Here is a 15,394-nt window from a genome sequence, read left to right on the forward strand (position 1 = left end):
GGGGAAAAATCATGTGAAATAAAAAGAATACTTACCTGTGAGATTTGGTGACTTTGAAGAATGTTTGGAAGCTAAGCACAGAGAAAGTAACCACTCAAGGATATTCAAATTCCTATAAGCTTGGCTAAAAAACATTAGCCTGTCCTTAGGGGATTGCTAGCATTACTGGTAACTAACGCTACTAATTAGCTATGTAATTTCTATGACTTTAGAAAGGCCGCTCTCAGCTAAAATAATAAAATTTATTTTTAATCTGGAAGTTTCCCTAAAGAGATCTGTACAAGTTTGAAAAAAGTATGGCTTTATTAATGAGCTTATAATGACTTGCTTTAACTAATGAACGGTTAACATCCCACATCAGTAGTAAATCTCATTCTCTTGATGTCCAATAATATGATTTAATAGCTGCACTCTGGTATACAGATATTTTTATACTATTTTCTTTTGTGTCCATTTTTAATAAGCTATTATCATTCCTGTAAGGTAGATACAACCCAATACAGATCACAGTTCTGAAGATGAGGTGACAAAATGAACACAACAGCAAGACTGCTTTCAATTTTATATCATTGTTTTAATCTTGTAAGGTCAACAGAGAGAGCCTATTTTTTATCATAACTTTTCCTTTTGAATTTCATGAAAACAAGCTGTCCCCAAATATAAAGAGATGATGTGGTGGGAAGGACTTAAGTCAAGGTGGAAATCCTGGTTTACCATGTATTGATCCTATGACCTTAAGAACATGATTCTAACTCTCCTTAAACCCATTATTTCCCTCCAAAGAAAGCTCAATATTACTCACATGTTTCTGACTCTAGGGAAATAGGTAAACGACTCATTTAAATTCTGTGTAATATGAAAAGTATAATATCGACCCTGCAAAGTTGTTACATCCAGGCAATAAGTGAGGCAACTGTAACAGCACTTGGAAAAGGACGAAGTCGCTCAGTAAATGGTTATATAAAAAACATTGCGGTACTTTTCCTTGTTGATAGGGCTCCGAGGCAAAACAAGGTTTTGATTGGAGAGACCCAATGTATAAAAATGTTAGGAGCATTGCTCTTCTGAGGAGTCCATCCATGAGGTACCATTTTTGAGATCTTCAGAACTGCCCAAGACTCTGCCATCCAGAGTTAGTTTCTATTATACATTAATAAAAACACCCTGAACTTTCATTTTGAAATAACATTGATTAAGGAAGAATTTTGCAAATGATCTTACTCAGTTCTTAACTAATAATTCACATGTAAGAAAGAGCAGAGTACTGAACATGGAAGTTCTGCAGATCTCAACTTGTGTCCTGAAGATCAGGACGTAGAGCTTGTGAACAATCAAGTAAAAACAACTTCAAATTTCTTTGTGAAAAGGAAAACCTTAATTTCCTTGTGAAAAAGAATATATATATATCTATGTAATTTTCTGAATAAGGATTAATTTATATTTTATTTTTCCTTCAAATTTTTAAAAGAATCAAAGAAATAAGGATGCAGAACTTCTGCTTCGAAGTCATGTCGGAATAAGCAACTTGAGCCAACCCTCCCACTGAGAACAACCGGAAAAGCTAGATAAAACATTTTTTTAAACCTGCTTCAATACATCAGAGAACTAAAAAGGCAGCGAGGACTCACAAGGCCAGAAGTCAGTGAAAGATGGCTCCCCGGATTGATGACACTGCATTTGTACTAGAAGCATTTGCTGAGCAAAACTGAGCAAAACTTCCATCAGCCTCTAAACTAGGAGGATCGCTCCTGGATTCCAGTGTCTGCCTCGAGTATGGTTTGGTAAACATCCTCACAAGCACTCTCTGAGATCGGACCCTGAAAGGCGATTATCTTGGAATGAAGGGGAAACTGGAAGTAGACTACGCCTAGCAAGCCCCAAAGCCTAGCTTTAAAATATCAAAAACCTGGAGTACAATTAAATTAGTTTGGATTGCCAATGTCCTAGCCACTTACCAGGAGCAAGTGTGAATTCTATCGAGAAGCCTCAGTTATTACAATGACGTTTCATATAAATAATTGATCCTTAATCAAAATTAACTGTAAATGAAAAGGAAACGAATGAAAGAGCGAGTAGAAACGAGAGTCAGTTGAAATACAGTCACGGATGTGAAGATAATGCAGTAGGGAGATGTATATTATACATGATCTATAGTTATGTGTTTAAGAAGATCAACAAGAAAATTGAAAATGTTGTCAGGAAACTGAAAACTATAAAAAATAACAAAACAGAAATTTTGGAACTAAAAAATACAGTAAATTATATTAGGAACTCAGTGGAAGGTTTAGTAGTAGCTTAAACATATCTGAAGAAGAAAGTTTATAAGCCAGAAAATAAATCAAAAGAAAATGCCCAGAATGAAGTCTTAATACTTTGATTACCAATATTACTGCCCGCCGCCCAATTGCTTGCCAGGTTAAAGAACAGTGAAAGAACAAGAAAACGGAACAAATGTAATATGACTGCTGGCCTAGATACAGACACACACAAAGAGAAAGATAAAAATCGAAGTATTCATACACGCATGCCAGTGTTTATTTTTAATAATGAGTTGCCTTCACAACTCAACTGATACGGATATTTTTTTCCAGGATTCTATTATCAACAGATATACGAGGATAACCTAGGATTTCTAACGTGTCTGAATATTTGACATCTTGAGGATTTATGTTGGCTTTCTGTTTGTCTGTTTACTTGCCCTTATTCACCAGATTTAGCCCTTAATCAACTACAGTCTCCTCGGGGACAGAGGACTTTCTCTATGTCTTTCCAGTTACACCTTCCACACTTTGTACCATCCCCAACAGATAATAGGCCCTTGATTAAAGTTGAATAAATACATGTTTGAGTTAATCAATTAATAAAAACAGTCTGAAAAATATATTCTCCAATAAATTATTTTCTTTCTTTTGGTTTTTGTTTAATATCTTCTTTTGGGGGAACTTTTCCATGTGGCCAGCTCCGACTCACAGCGTGGCAGGCTCAGGATTGTCAGGTTTCTTGCATGGTGGCTGGCTTCCCCAAGGGTGCTCCTTCTGAGAAAGTAAGAAAGAAGTTACTAGGCTTCTTACGACTTGACCTTAGAAGTTACAGTCATTTGGAAATTAAATAAAAACTTTAAAAATGTTTTTAAGATTTTAAAACAGTGACAGCCATTTCCACTGCATTCTACGGATTGTACCGAGCCTGCCTAGATTCAACCTAAAGGGGACTACACAAAGGTACTAATACCAGGAGGCACAGCTCAGTGGGGCATCTTAGAAGTTCTGCCATCTTTCATAACCATGTATGTTTCATAACATACATAACGTAACATACATAGAGTAACTTTCACACTAGGTTCTAGGTAAGTGCAATAGACACTCTCCTGTCGTCTTCAGTTTATGGTTGTTGTTCTGGTTTAGCACATTCATTTCCTGAAGGATTCATGCTGTCTTAACTAAAAATAAAATGCCGTATGAAATTCAAAGTATTTCAGGATATACTCACTGAATACCTACTATACACTACATGCCAAATGCTAGGGATACACCGATTTTAAAATTCTGTCTTATCTTCAGAGAGCTTAGGATAACGACAGAGAATTTTTTTACATTTCAGTTTTTACGTTTCAATTTCCCCTTGCACAGCTCCTTATATATAGTTTGTCCAAAAAAAAAAAATGTTTTTTTCCTGACCCTCACATTTTATATGGGATTCCCTTCATGCTGAAAAGACGCTGTCTTTCAGGTTCCAAAAAGAGGTTAGCAAATGAAACAGTACAAGTGATAAATGTGAACTGTTACTCCTTCTTTCCTTCCCCTATGCGATTTCAGGTGGGATTTATTAAGAGAAGATGTATTTCTTCTTCTGGGTCATGAAGAACATTTTTTTTTTATCTGTAACCTCCAAGGAAGCTCATGGTGAAATAGATAAAATGTCAGAAATAATTAAGAAAAATGCAGGGGTATCCAACAACCTAAAATTATACCTTTTGGTGAAGCCTCGTTTTCATCTCTTTGGTCCCTTGACAGAGAGAAACACCAACTTATCACATTCTTTAGATGATGGTGTGTTAAATCAATGTGGATGAACTCGTGGTACAGTAAATGGGGAGGATGAAAAAGAAATTCTCTTAGCAAGCAGAGGTCATGGGATCTAGGAGGTCAATATACACTATGCAATAGATACAAGATCTAGAATCTCTTAGAATTGTCTAAAAAGCCTCGTAAATCTCTCTCGACATTTTCTCTAGTTTCAATCATACTTCCATTTTCATCACCTTTTCACCTACTATTTTCTTTAACCACAAAAATTGCTTTTTTGAACGTATGTTTCGGTTTTTCCCCTTCCCTCTCAGCAGCAGTGTTTTCAATCACTATGGTAGTAAAATCAGCACACAGAGCAAGTGGATTGCCCGTATCAGAAAGGTGACACCTCACAATCACGGACTCTCCTTTGTAAAGACCAAGCACGTATTTTCCTACCTCCATTGAAATACTCTTACTCTCCATATATAAACTGTTAAAATGAAGTGTACTTAGGAATCAGTTTTGTTTCTGCTTAGCCATAATCAATAGATATGGATCATTTATTAGTATTCCACTAACTATTTGAAGCACATTCTACAAAATCTTTGACCAAGTAGACAAAATATCTGCAACTACATTAATCTGCCTATCTAGAATTTTTAATTACTCATTAGTAGCAGTAGTTAAAGTAAAATAGATAAAAGCTCTTAGATATACCAGTGTCAAGCACGCTGAGGAAGTTGCCCACGGTAAGCATAAATTTAGCTCTGCTTTCCCTAGGCACGCATTTTACACAGGCAAGGTCATCCTGAGACAACCCTGTCTTTGGATGGGTAAATATGCTTAATACCGAAAATGATAGATATTTCATTTGCCTGCAGATATAAACCACATTCTCCAATATTAGCTACGTAAGTAATAAAAGTCTGTAATTGTCCTTAGCTTTCCTTTTCTGATAAACTTGGATAGGGGACAAGTTATTGGCTTTTAGGCTTCTTAAGATGCCAATGATGCTAAGACCTTATCTGGATAAAAATTCTAATTCATGTAATCTACGATAACGATATTTTATTACATCTAACACATCAAAGTTGCAGTATTGGCTTACAAATGTATTTTTGTATATTTTTCTATAATATCTTGGCTAGCTCACAAAAATTCTCATAAGTGAGGAACTAAAAACTATATCCTTGTATCTAGAGATACATATCTTGGATACGTAAGTAAGAATATATTTGCAATGAGAAAATGTACTTTGAGGGGCACCTGGGTGGCTCAGTCAGTTAAGCATCTGACTCTTGGTTTCAGTTCAGGTCATGATCTCAGGGTCATGAGACTGGAGCCCCACACTGTCTGTTTGGGATTCTCTCCCTCTCTTACTCCCCCTGCCCCTCCCCCGACTCCCTCTCTAAGATAAATAAATAAATCTTAAAAAAAAAAAGAAAAGAAAATGTACTTTGAGGTGCGCAAGACCACATTATGGGTTTAACATGTTCACCTTTAATTTTTTTTTAATTTACCCCAACGAAGAAGTGAAATCCATTGGGGGAGTTCAGATGGAGGAGTAGTGGGGGGACCCTGAGCTTGCTTTCTGCCTTGAACACAGCCAGATTGGCATCAAAATATTTTGAACAACTAGGAAATTGATCTGAGGATTAAATTTACCCCAACCTTCAAATTTTTAATTCAAGTTTTTATTTGACAACCATGAGATATAAAAAATTTTGGAACATTTTAAACTAAATGCATACTTAAAGGACATTTTGGACACTTAAAATATACATACTTTAAAAAATTTAATTTAAAGTGTATTTTTGAAAGTTGATTTTCCATATGCATAAATGTGTACATATATGTTAATGTTAAGCATTCTATCTTATATACATAAAATTCAATATATTGCTGTTTGATATTTTTTGCTGTTTTGACAATTAATATATATTTAAGGCATATAATTTGATGATTTGATATACATACATATTGTGAAGTAATCACCACATTTGAGCTAATTAACATATCCATCACTTCAGATAGTTACCACATTTTTGGTTTGCTGAGAACACTTTAAATTTACTTTATTAACAAATTGCAAGTATAAGATAGTATTGCTAACTTCAGTCACCTTGTTGTACATTAGATCTCCAGAACTTACTCATTTTGCATAACTGCAACTTTGTACCTCTTAACCAACATTTCTGCATTTATCCCTCCCCCCCAGCTCCTGGACCCTACCGTTCTTCTCTCCCCTTATATGAGTCAACTATTTTAGATTCTACATATAAGTGAGATCATGCAGTATTTACCTTTCTACATTGAGCTTATTATACTTAGTGCAATGTTCTCCGCATTCATTCATGTTGTCACAAATGACAGGATTTCCTTCTTTTCTCAGGATGAATACTATTCCATTGTGTGTGGGGGGGATGTGTGTACACACACTACATTTTCTTTCTTTCTTCATTCATTGTCAGACATTTAGGTCGTTCCCATATTTGGCTATTGTGAATAATGCTGACATGAACATGGAAGTACAGAAATCTTTTCAAGATCCTAATTTTGTTTCCTTAGGGTTTATACCCAGAAGTGCTCCACAGTGTTCCTGCAGCTCTCTCATTGTAATCCAGAGCTCTCCCAGAGCTATTTTCATTGGAGTTTTGTATTCATTGTTGTTGTTTTTGTCTGAATAATGAGCATTGGGTTCTCCTAGCCTGCCATCTTCCTGATGTCACCCCTCAGTTTACTGCTATTTAATATTGAAATGTCAATATTCTGCCAGATTATAATTTTTAAACTATAGTTAAATACACGTATCATACATATTGCCATTTTTGTTGCTTTTACTCTGTCTATTCCCCTGCCTTGAAACGTGGGGGATGCTGCGGAATCCAGATATCCGAAAAGGCAGGTTCCAAATGAGTCACCATCTGAGCATATAGTGAAAGGAAATGGTTGTCTTGGCAACTGAAACAGAATTAATGTCCTCAATTCTGACTCTTCTATCAGGTAACATTTTAATTCAGTAGTTTGCAGATGTACTTTGATACTAAAAGTCAGATCTCTTATTACAAATGGAAATTTATCAATTATCTTTTTTTTTAACTGAAGAAAAGTTGATACATAATGTTACATTAGTTTTGGGTGTACAACGTAGTGATTGGAGAACTCTATATATTATGCTATGTTTACAACAAGGGTAGTCACCATACAACGCTGCTACGAAATCATTAACTCTATTCCCTGCGCTGTACCTTTCACCCCTATGACTTATTCATTCCATAACTGGAAGCCCAGGCTTCTCATTCCCCTTCTTATTCAGAAGTTGAATCTTTTCAATTGTAATTTTATTGGCTGTACTTGGACCATACAAGACCTTCAATTATTCCAGCTGAACAAGTTTTAATACACTTTAATAGCAATTTAATCTGTAAAGCAAAGTGTTTAGAAAATTTTAAAATTTTATCTTTTGTGTTTCATTACATTTTTATGAATTCAAATATTCAAATACTTGTCCCAATTTGAAGTAATATAAATTCCTCAAAAAGAAATTGTAGCATGTAGAAAAGTTAAGAAGAAAACAAAAATTATCTAAAAATTCATCGTATTTATTTTGCTACATTTTATTCCAATATTTTCCTCATGCATCTTTTGGAATGGTGCCGTATTATCCTCTTCATGCCAATTACTCTTTCAGGAACATGTTACTAACAGTCTGTCTTATCACTATGACAGTTTGTAATGGCAGTGTCCTACAGCATCAGTAACGTCACTATTGTACTCAGTGTATTTGAACTGTTATACTATATTTAATTTGTACTATTGTATTATTTAAACTATTGTAAAATAATTGTATGTAAATCTTTTTACGTGTCCTTATGCCCTCAGAATATCTTCTTATAAGTGGAATGTGGGATCAACTAGTGTACCATTTTGCAGTTTTTCTTACATACTGTCAAATTATTCTCTAGATTCTAAAATAATTCTAGAGTCTGGAATTTTTTCACCGATTTATCACCTTCCATCAAAATAAGAAAGCTCCACTCTCATCCTACTCTATTCAGCACTGGGATTTGACAATAGAATAATCCCCATGGGAGCATTTTGAAATTCATTTCTTCATCAGTGAGTTTGAACATACTTTTATACTTTATTGACAATATTAATTTTAAGTAAATTATCGATCTTCAGCTCTTATTTTCTTCTTTGTTGATGTGGTTCCTATTATTTTCCCTTTTAATTTTTTTTTTAAAGATTTATTTATTTATTTATTTATTTATTTATTTATTTATTTGACAGAAAGAGACAGCCAGCGAGAGAGGGAACACAAGCAGGGGGAGTGGGAGAGGAAGAAGCAGGCTCCTAGTGGAGAAGCCTGATGTGGGGCTCGATCCCATAATGCCGGGATCACGCCCTGAGCCGAAGGCAGACGCTTAACGACTGAGCCACCCAGGCGCCCCTTCCCTTTTAATTTTTAAGATCAAAAAGTTTTTTTTTTTAATTCGGTGTAAGTCAAATTAATTTTCTCTCTTGCTAGTGTCATTTTTTGTCTCTATGTTTAGACAATCCTTCCCAAACCCAAGATAAGAAAAAAAAAATGCTTTCTTTATTTTCTTCTGAGTGCTTCATGATTTTGTTACATTTCACTTTGGTTTACTTTATGGGATTTATTTTAATGATTGGTTAGAGGAAAACGCCTCAACTGGGACAGTACATCGACAGTAGTTCATTTAACTACCACATCAATTGCATGAGACAGTTGTCACTATTCTTTACAGGAAAGAGAGCAAGAGAGATGTTTTACAGATGGTCAAACATCTAGTAAGTGGTGTATTTAGCTGTTATAATCCAGAATAGTATACAAAGTCTTCTCAGCAGCTTTATTGCCATAAATTAGCTTTCTACAAGAATTTCCTGGAGTGTTGCCTAATCAGACTTGATTATGGAATTTTGCGATTAGTTAGTTCCAGTCTCTGCATCATGCAACCAAAATGCTTCCTTTGGTTCTGATGAACTTCACCAGATGGCCGCTCTACTATGTACCACTTTTCACCAGGGACTAGCGTTGCCATCTTTCCTCTGGTATCAAACACTAATATCTGTTTATCTACTCCCTCAAGCATAGACCAGCCCTTTTTCCTTGTTTTGTATAGGCTCAGGAGAGCAGAGATCAGGAAATAATTTTTCATGAAACTTTGTTGAATGATTAGAAACAATGGAAGGGAAATTCAAAACAGACAACAGTACTACACAAGCCCAGGTGCTCTCCCTAACTTCAATAAGCCAGAGACATCTCACCCCCACTATTGAGCAGACAAAACTCAACTTTATCACCTGTATGGGTAGTTCACTCCCAAATCTACCACCACAATAGGGCTCCAGGCATCTTTGTGTTTCAGTCTAGGTGAGAATAACTCCTGACCCCAAAGGGAAGAGAAAAGTTTTCTCTTTACAAACTCACTTGTTCACTCACCCCCTCACTCCTTGAGTTTCGATTTCCTGCCCCAGCACTGGTCTCTTTATAGTATAATTTAAAGTGGGAATATACACGTTCTTCTGGGGAAACTCTATACTTAAATACATACACACACATGCCCAGGTCTGGTCTTCTCTGGTCCTACGGCACCAATAAAAGGTCTTGAGACAGTAGTCCGATACCCCCAAGACTAGGTTATGAAGACTTAGGTAATACATAAACAATTCTCAGTCTTCTAGATGAAGCCATGACAGATTTGCTCAGATTTATTTTCATACTTTTCTAATCAGCTATCTAAAATAGTCTGTGATCTATTTTGGCTATTTTCATCTGTGTGGAAAAAGCAGCCCCACCACCCCCAAATCAATGACTTAAACAAATTTATTTTGCTCACAAGTTTGTCTATAAATTATGCAGGACTTAGTGTGGCAAACTAGTCTCTCTGTTTTGCGTTGGCAGAGATGGCCTGATTGCTGGGAACTAGAATCATCGTAAGGCTTACTCACTTACATGTCTGGCAGCTGTTGTTGTCTGTCAATTGGGATTTTGGCTGAGACTACCAGGCACAACACCTATACATGATGTTTTGATGTGGCCTGGGATATCGTGTTTGGGTTCAAAGGGTGAGTGTCCCAAAAGGCAGAGAGCCAGGTGGAAGCCATATTACTTTATGAGATAGAATTGAAAATCATGTAGCATCATTTCCACCACATTTTATTAAATCGAAACAGCTACAAAGTTCCATCTAGTTTCAAAGAGATGGGAAATAGACTGTAATTCTTCACTGAGGGATGACAAGGCTCTGGAAAAATTTGTAGGGCCAGAAATAATGTTGTGTCTGATTTTATAAAATACAACCTGACGCAGTCTTCCCTCTGGTTACAAAATCCACATTCATCCCACATGTAAAATAATTTACCTCCCTTCTAAGTCCCCCCGGATTTCATCCCATTATGGTTTCAGGTTCAAATCCAAATTTAAATTATGTTCGCTTGCATAGGAGGCTCCTCAGTGGGTAGTTCTTAAATATCAGCTCCTTGAGAATAGTTAGTCTCAATTAAAAAGACAAACTGTAAACTAAATAGGTAAGTTATCAGCTCCCAACACACCCAACGGTCAATGGCAGGACAAGTATTAGGTAACCAGGGGAGTACTCTTATTCAAAAAAGAGACCAAGACCAATCCCTGGTCCACTGTGAAATCCTGGAAGGTGTGTGTTGACAGTCCCTTGAGTGGTGTTTATGTAATAAGGGTAAAGAGGGTTAAAGGGATTTTTATTTATTGACTTATCAGCTTCTTAATATTTAAAATGTATACAGTGAGCATTCATTTATGGATAATTTTGTAATTGTAATAATGTAAACGTGTTTCATTTGGAAAAAGGTTAAATGAGGAATTCATAAGGCAAAAAAATAGAATCAATAATCCAAACACAAAAAAGATTTGAAATCAAAATGATAAATATGACAAATAAATTACAACATAAATAAATTATAAATACAATATAAATTAAAACCTGCTTATAATTTTAAGTGTGTGTTTTGAATATGAATATAGCATGACTATAAGATAAAAACAAATAAGTATGGTGTCCATTTTTTGTTTGTTTGTTTAGTTTAGTTTAGTTTTGTTTTACTTTATATTCTCCTGGGATCTACTGAAGCACTAAGAAATAAATGGAACCGACATATTTTGTGGAGTATAATATAAGCTATTTAGAACTCTTGAGGATTTTGCAATGTGGGTAAGCTCATCCCCAGAACAAGTGATTATTCAACATGAAATTATCAACATTTAAAAATTAACTTTAATTCAGATGAAAATATTTCTAAAATAGAAACAGTCTCGTGATATTTTAAATACACCCTTGCTCAGTTAGGATAATTAGCTTTATTTTATTCAACATAAATAAAAACTTCTTGTATAATTATAAGTTTAAAATCGATTGAAATATGAAATTCAACTTTTTCCATTATCTGTTTCTATGAAACAATGATTACCATCCTCATTGAATGGTTAAGTAACTGAGAGACGGTCTAACAAGCCAAATACAGATATGAAGGGAAAAGTGGAGTAAAACATACATAGGCCTGCATGACGTTTCCAACTCTGGGTTTTGGAAATTAGCACATGGACATAAGAAAAAAAACAAAGTATGATGGCCAAGATTATTTTACTTTATCCCCCTGGAATCTACTGTAGGCAAAATAAATCATAAAATGAAAGGCTGCTGTAGTTTCTGAAATTTTGAATGCTATCACTTTCCACTAATATACATAGACTGGGTTATGGCAGGCCCCGTGTAATTGTTATTCCTAATTTTGACTTTGAAGCTGGATGACTAAGTTCAGGGCACTGTGAATTAAGCAAAAATAAATCATTTCAATAAAATACCTGAAATAAATCATCTTTGAGCAGTAACTCCGCAGGCTTTGTGGTAAGTAAAAGTCAATTTGAACTTCGCCTAATGGGTTTTCTTTGCAGGGGTCTTACTTGCTTGCTTCATGCTTTGTACTGTGTTCCAAACAGGTATTATTGCAAGGTGGCTGGGGCTAGAATACATGGTTTGTGGTTGTGTGATTACATATTTTTGTAAAATATTTGTGTCAGAATTCTTAAAACACCATTTTGTAGTGAGAGTAGAGACAGTAGGAAATAAACTCATATTCATCCTTTGAAATCCCGTTTTCCAAATGCTTAGTTCTGGAAAGGAACTGAAGTCTGTATTTTATTTCTGAGGTTTCTGAACTCTCTTCTGAAATCTCTGATCCCAATCACACACTGGAGAGTAATGGGCAGAACATCTCATTGCAAATGTATATTCCTCAACCCTTCAGTGCCCACTGAATATCTGCTAGACTGGCTTCATAGGACACCAAAGCAGAAAAACAGCCAACCTGCAAGATCCTCTGAAACCTTAAAAACAACAATGGGTAAGACGGTAATTTATGTACTCAATGCCCCTCTGTCCTATTCAGCACATTTCGTAGAGTAGCTCATTTTCTAAAGCACTTTGAGAGGTCACCTTTAATGAAATCAAAGCTTTTAAGGGGAAAGGACTGATGATATTGCAGCCCTGATATTCTCTCTCTACCAGATGGGCATGGCGTTAGATGCTTAACTTAGCACAGTGTTAGCTGCAAGATGCATGAGTTCCAAAATGATTCTAAGTGTTCATTTAACATGAGGCTTCCTTTGAGAAAAGGCTGCCAGTGGTGCATAATTGTGCCAAATGTGCAGTAGTTTCATAATGTGGGCTGTAATCCACTAGGAACTAAATCCTGCTATTACTCTCTTTAGGGAGACTTCTAAAATTCTGCTCTTCTTATTGTGAATAGTAACCTGGAGTAGTTAGAGGTTACTGGAAATCTCCTTAAAAAATTGCTACACATGCACTGAAGCTTTCTTAAAGGAAGTCACAGTAATGTGTTTATCAATTGGGTTTCCCTCCAGCCATAAGATGGGGCATCCAACATATAATCTCTTCTTCTCTAATAAGTCAATGTTTTATTTTTTTATGTACTATGCTTTAGTTTTAATCTAATTGACTCTTAAAAATTAAATCATCATTGCCTTCTTCAATAACTGGAATTTTTTTGTGTGTACTGACAGGAACCATACTTATTTCCATGGTGCTGATGATACAATGGAATCTGGCCTATGAAAACGTGGATGTGTGCGGAAGCGTGCCTTTCCCATGAGATTTCAATTCACCACTCACGTATTTGTACTTGTGAGTGTGTAAATGCTTCTGTATATGTGTGTGTGTTGCAGTGTTGACATTCGCCTATCTAAGGAGCAAACCCAGTAACCATTTCCCAGAGCACCGCCACATTCCGTAACTGTTCGGGCACGGAGTGAAGAGCTCCTTATCGAACTGAACCAACCAGGGGCCTTTAAAGGAAGCAGAATGCAATTACCCAAATTGAAATTTGGCCAGGACACTGGAGCTAGTGACTCCACTCTTCCAGAAAATACCAGGAATCTGGTTTTATGTCCTATTGAAAGTTGATGCCTACAGTCAAGAAGTGCCTTGCTTTCACACATTGTTAGGTAATCCAGAGCTGAAGCTCCCATTAAATAAATAAATAAATAAATAAATAAATAAATAAATAAATAAACAAATAGTGAAATGGTGCAACCAGTCCTCATGGGGGCGGTTGTTCTTTTACTTTTTAAAAGAGAAAAATAAGGATTTTGTTTTTCTCAGAGCAGTTCAGTCGTGTGTCTTACTTCAATGACTAACATACTGCCTCTAAGTGCCTATGATTTATAGGAAAATTTACCCTATCTCTTACCAAAGCAAAACAAGATAAATAATTTTGTTCTGTATCTTTTCATATAATTTTATCTAGAGATAGTACATTTAAAGTTTCTGATATTAGTAGAGCTTCCATATATCATCAGGTAATTAAAGTATTAATGAATTTATATGAAAGGATTTTAGTAAAACAGATTCAAGATAATAATTCAGAACGATCATTATTAATAGAGATAAGATGCATGGTAGGTATCTAATTATCAATTAAAGAGTCTTCATAATATTTGATGGGAAAGAATTACTTGGCAGTATTTAATTATAACCTAAATATATTTCAATATTCAATATATTTCAATTGAAATTTCTAAAAATAACACAATTTCAGCATATGTTTCAAATAGACCTAATAAATGAATAACAAATGCATCTCTTAAAAAGAAAAAGGCTTAAAGACTTTTTAGTAGCCTTAATTATTATAATAAGATTTGGTTCTTATTAACTAAGGAAATATTAAAGAAAAGGTAATTCGGATGTTAGTTAAAAGGAATAATAATGTAATTCAATTTACAAGGGTAATAGTTTTCAGTTTAAGTTTTATGTTTCAAATATCATACAATTATCCAAGTGTCTCTACTTGTGAGAGGAATTTATTTTCTCATTTATCTTTATACTCATAGAACTAATCCCAAAGTTACTCTTAAATGTACTGCTCAAGCTTTTCTATTTCCGTTTGGGTCAGGGGGTCAGAACACTATTCTCATGAGGTCAGGGTCATCCTCATTAGCGTTGCTCTGTTCTGAGACCGCCGATTATGCCTTTCGTCCTGAGAAGCCTGGGGTGCCTGGAAGGAAAAGCAGATGGATCCGGAAAAATCTATCATGGGCATAAGTGCCCCGACTAATGGCAGGTCAGGACTGCCATTTTCATATACAAAGAATAGCATATTATCATTCTTCACCCTCTACATTCTTCTTAAATTTACTCATTAAAAAAAAAAAGACAAAACCCCTACAAAACCTGCCTGTATCAAGCATACACCAAAACAAAGTTAGCATATTTTAATTTAAAAATTATGTTTCTCCAATAATAAAGGAAGACTTTTATAAAAGCATTTGTAAGATAGTTTGCTAAATAGATCTAATTAAAATTTTTTCACAGAAATTTAATGGCATAGAGAAATTCTCATAATGTAATTTTAATTAAATTATGCTCATAATACAATGTTGAATTGTGTAGGAAATTTTACATAATAAATCTATATTATGATTCTAATTACATTGCTATGCATTAATTGTATGATATTATATATTCATATTATGTTACACTATTAATATATAATATTAGTGATTGATATATAGCATAGGTTATTATATAATTAATATCACATATTAATTATAATTATATTATAAACTATTATAATTATATTAAATGCATTATAACACATGATTGCAATATTATAATTCCAAAATAATATTACATATTATTATATCCCTGAGGAAACAGCCTTCATGAGAGGTAAAACCAACACACAAAAGGCAGCAGAAGCAAGGGATGGAATGAGAGGAGCAAGAGGGAGAAAGAGAAGAGAAAGGAGGTCATGAGTGACGGCAAATGACATAATTTGACACCCTGGATTCGAGTGTGTCAAAAGGA

At 34.9% G+C, this 15,394-nt stretch overlaps 1 long non-coding RNA gene across 1 annotated transcript in view; it reads right to left on the reverse strand.

Moving 5' to 3' along the window:
* Positions 1-1,772: 1,772 nt before the first annotated feature.
* The window catches only part of LOC123000957 (uncharacterized), a 46,255-nt gene continuing 32,633 nt past the window's right edge, over positions 1,773-15,394 (reverse strand). Inside the window, exon 3 of the long non-coding RNA XR_006409378.3 lies at positions 1,773-3,035. This is a non-coding gene — a long non-coding RNA (uncharacterized LOC123000957). The remainder of the gene's footprint in view (positions 3,036-15,394) is intronic.

This window comes from Ursus arctos, unplaced genomic scaffold (genome assembly GCF_023065955.2).
Source record: "Ursus arctos isolate Adak ecotype North America unplaced genomic scaffold, UrsArc2.0 scaffold_20, whole genome shotgun sequence".
Classification (NCBI taxonomy): Eukaryota; Metazoa; Chordata; class Mammalia; order Carnivora; family Ursidae; genus Ursus; species Ursus arctos.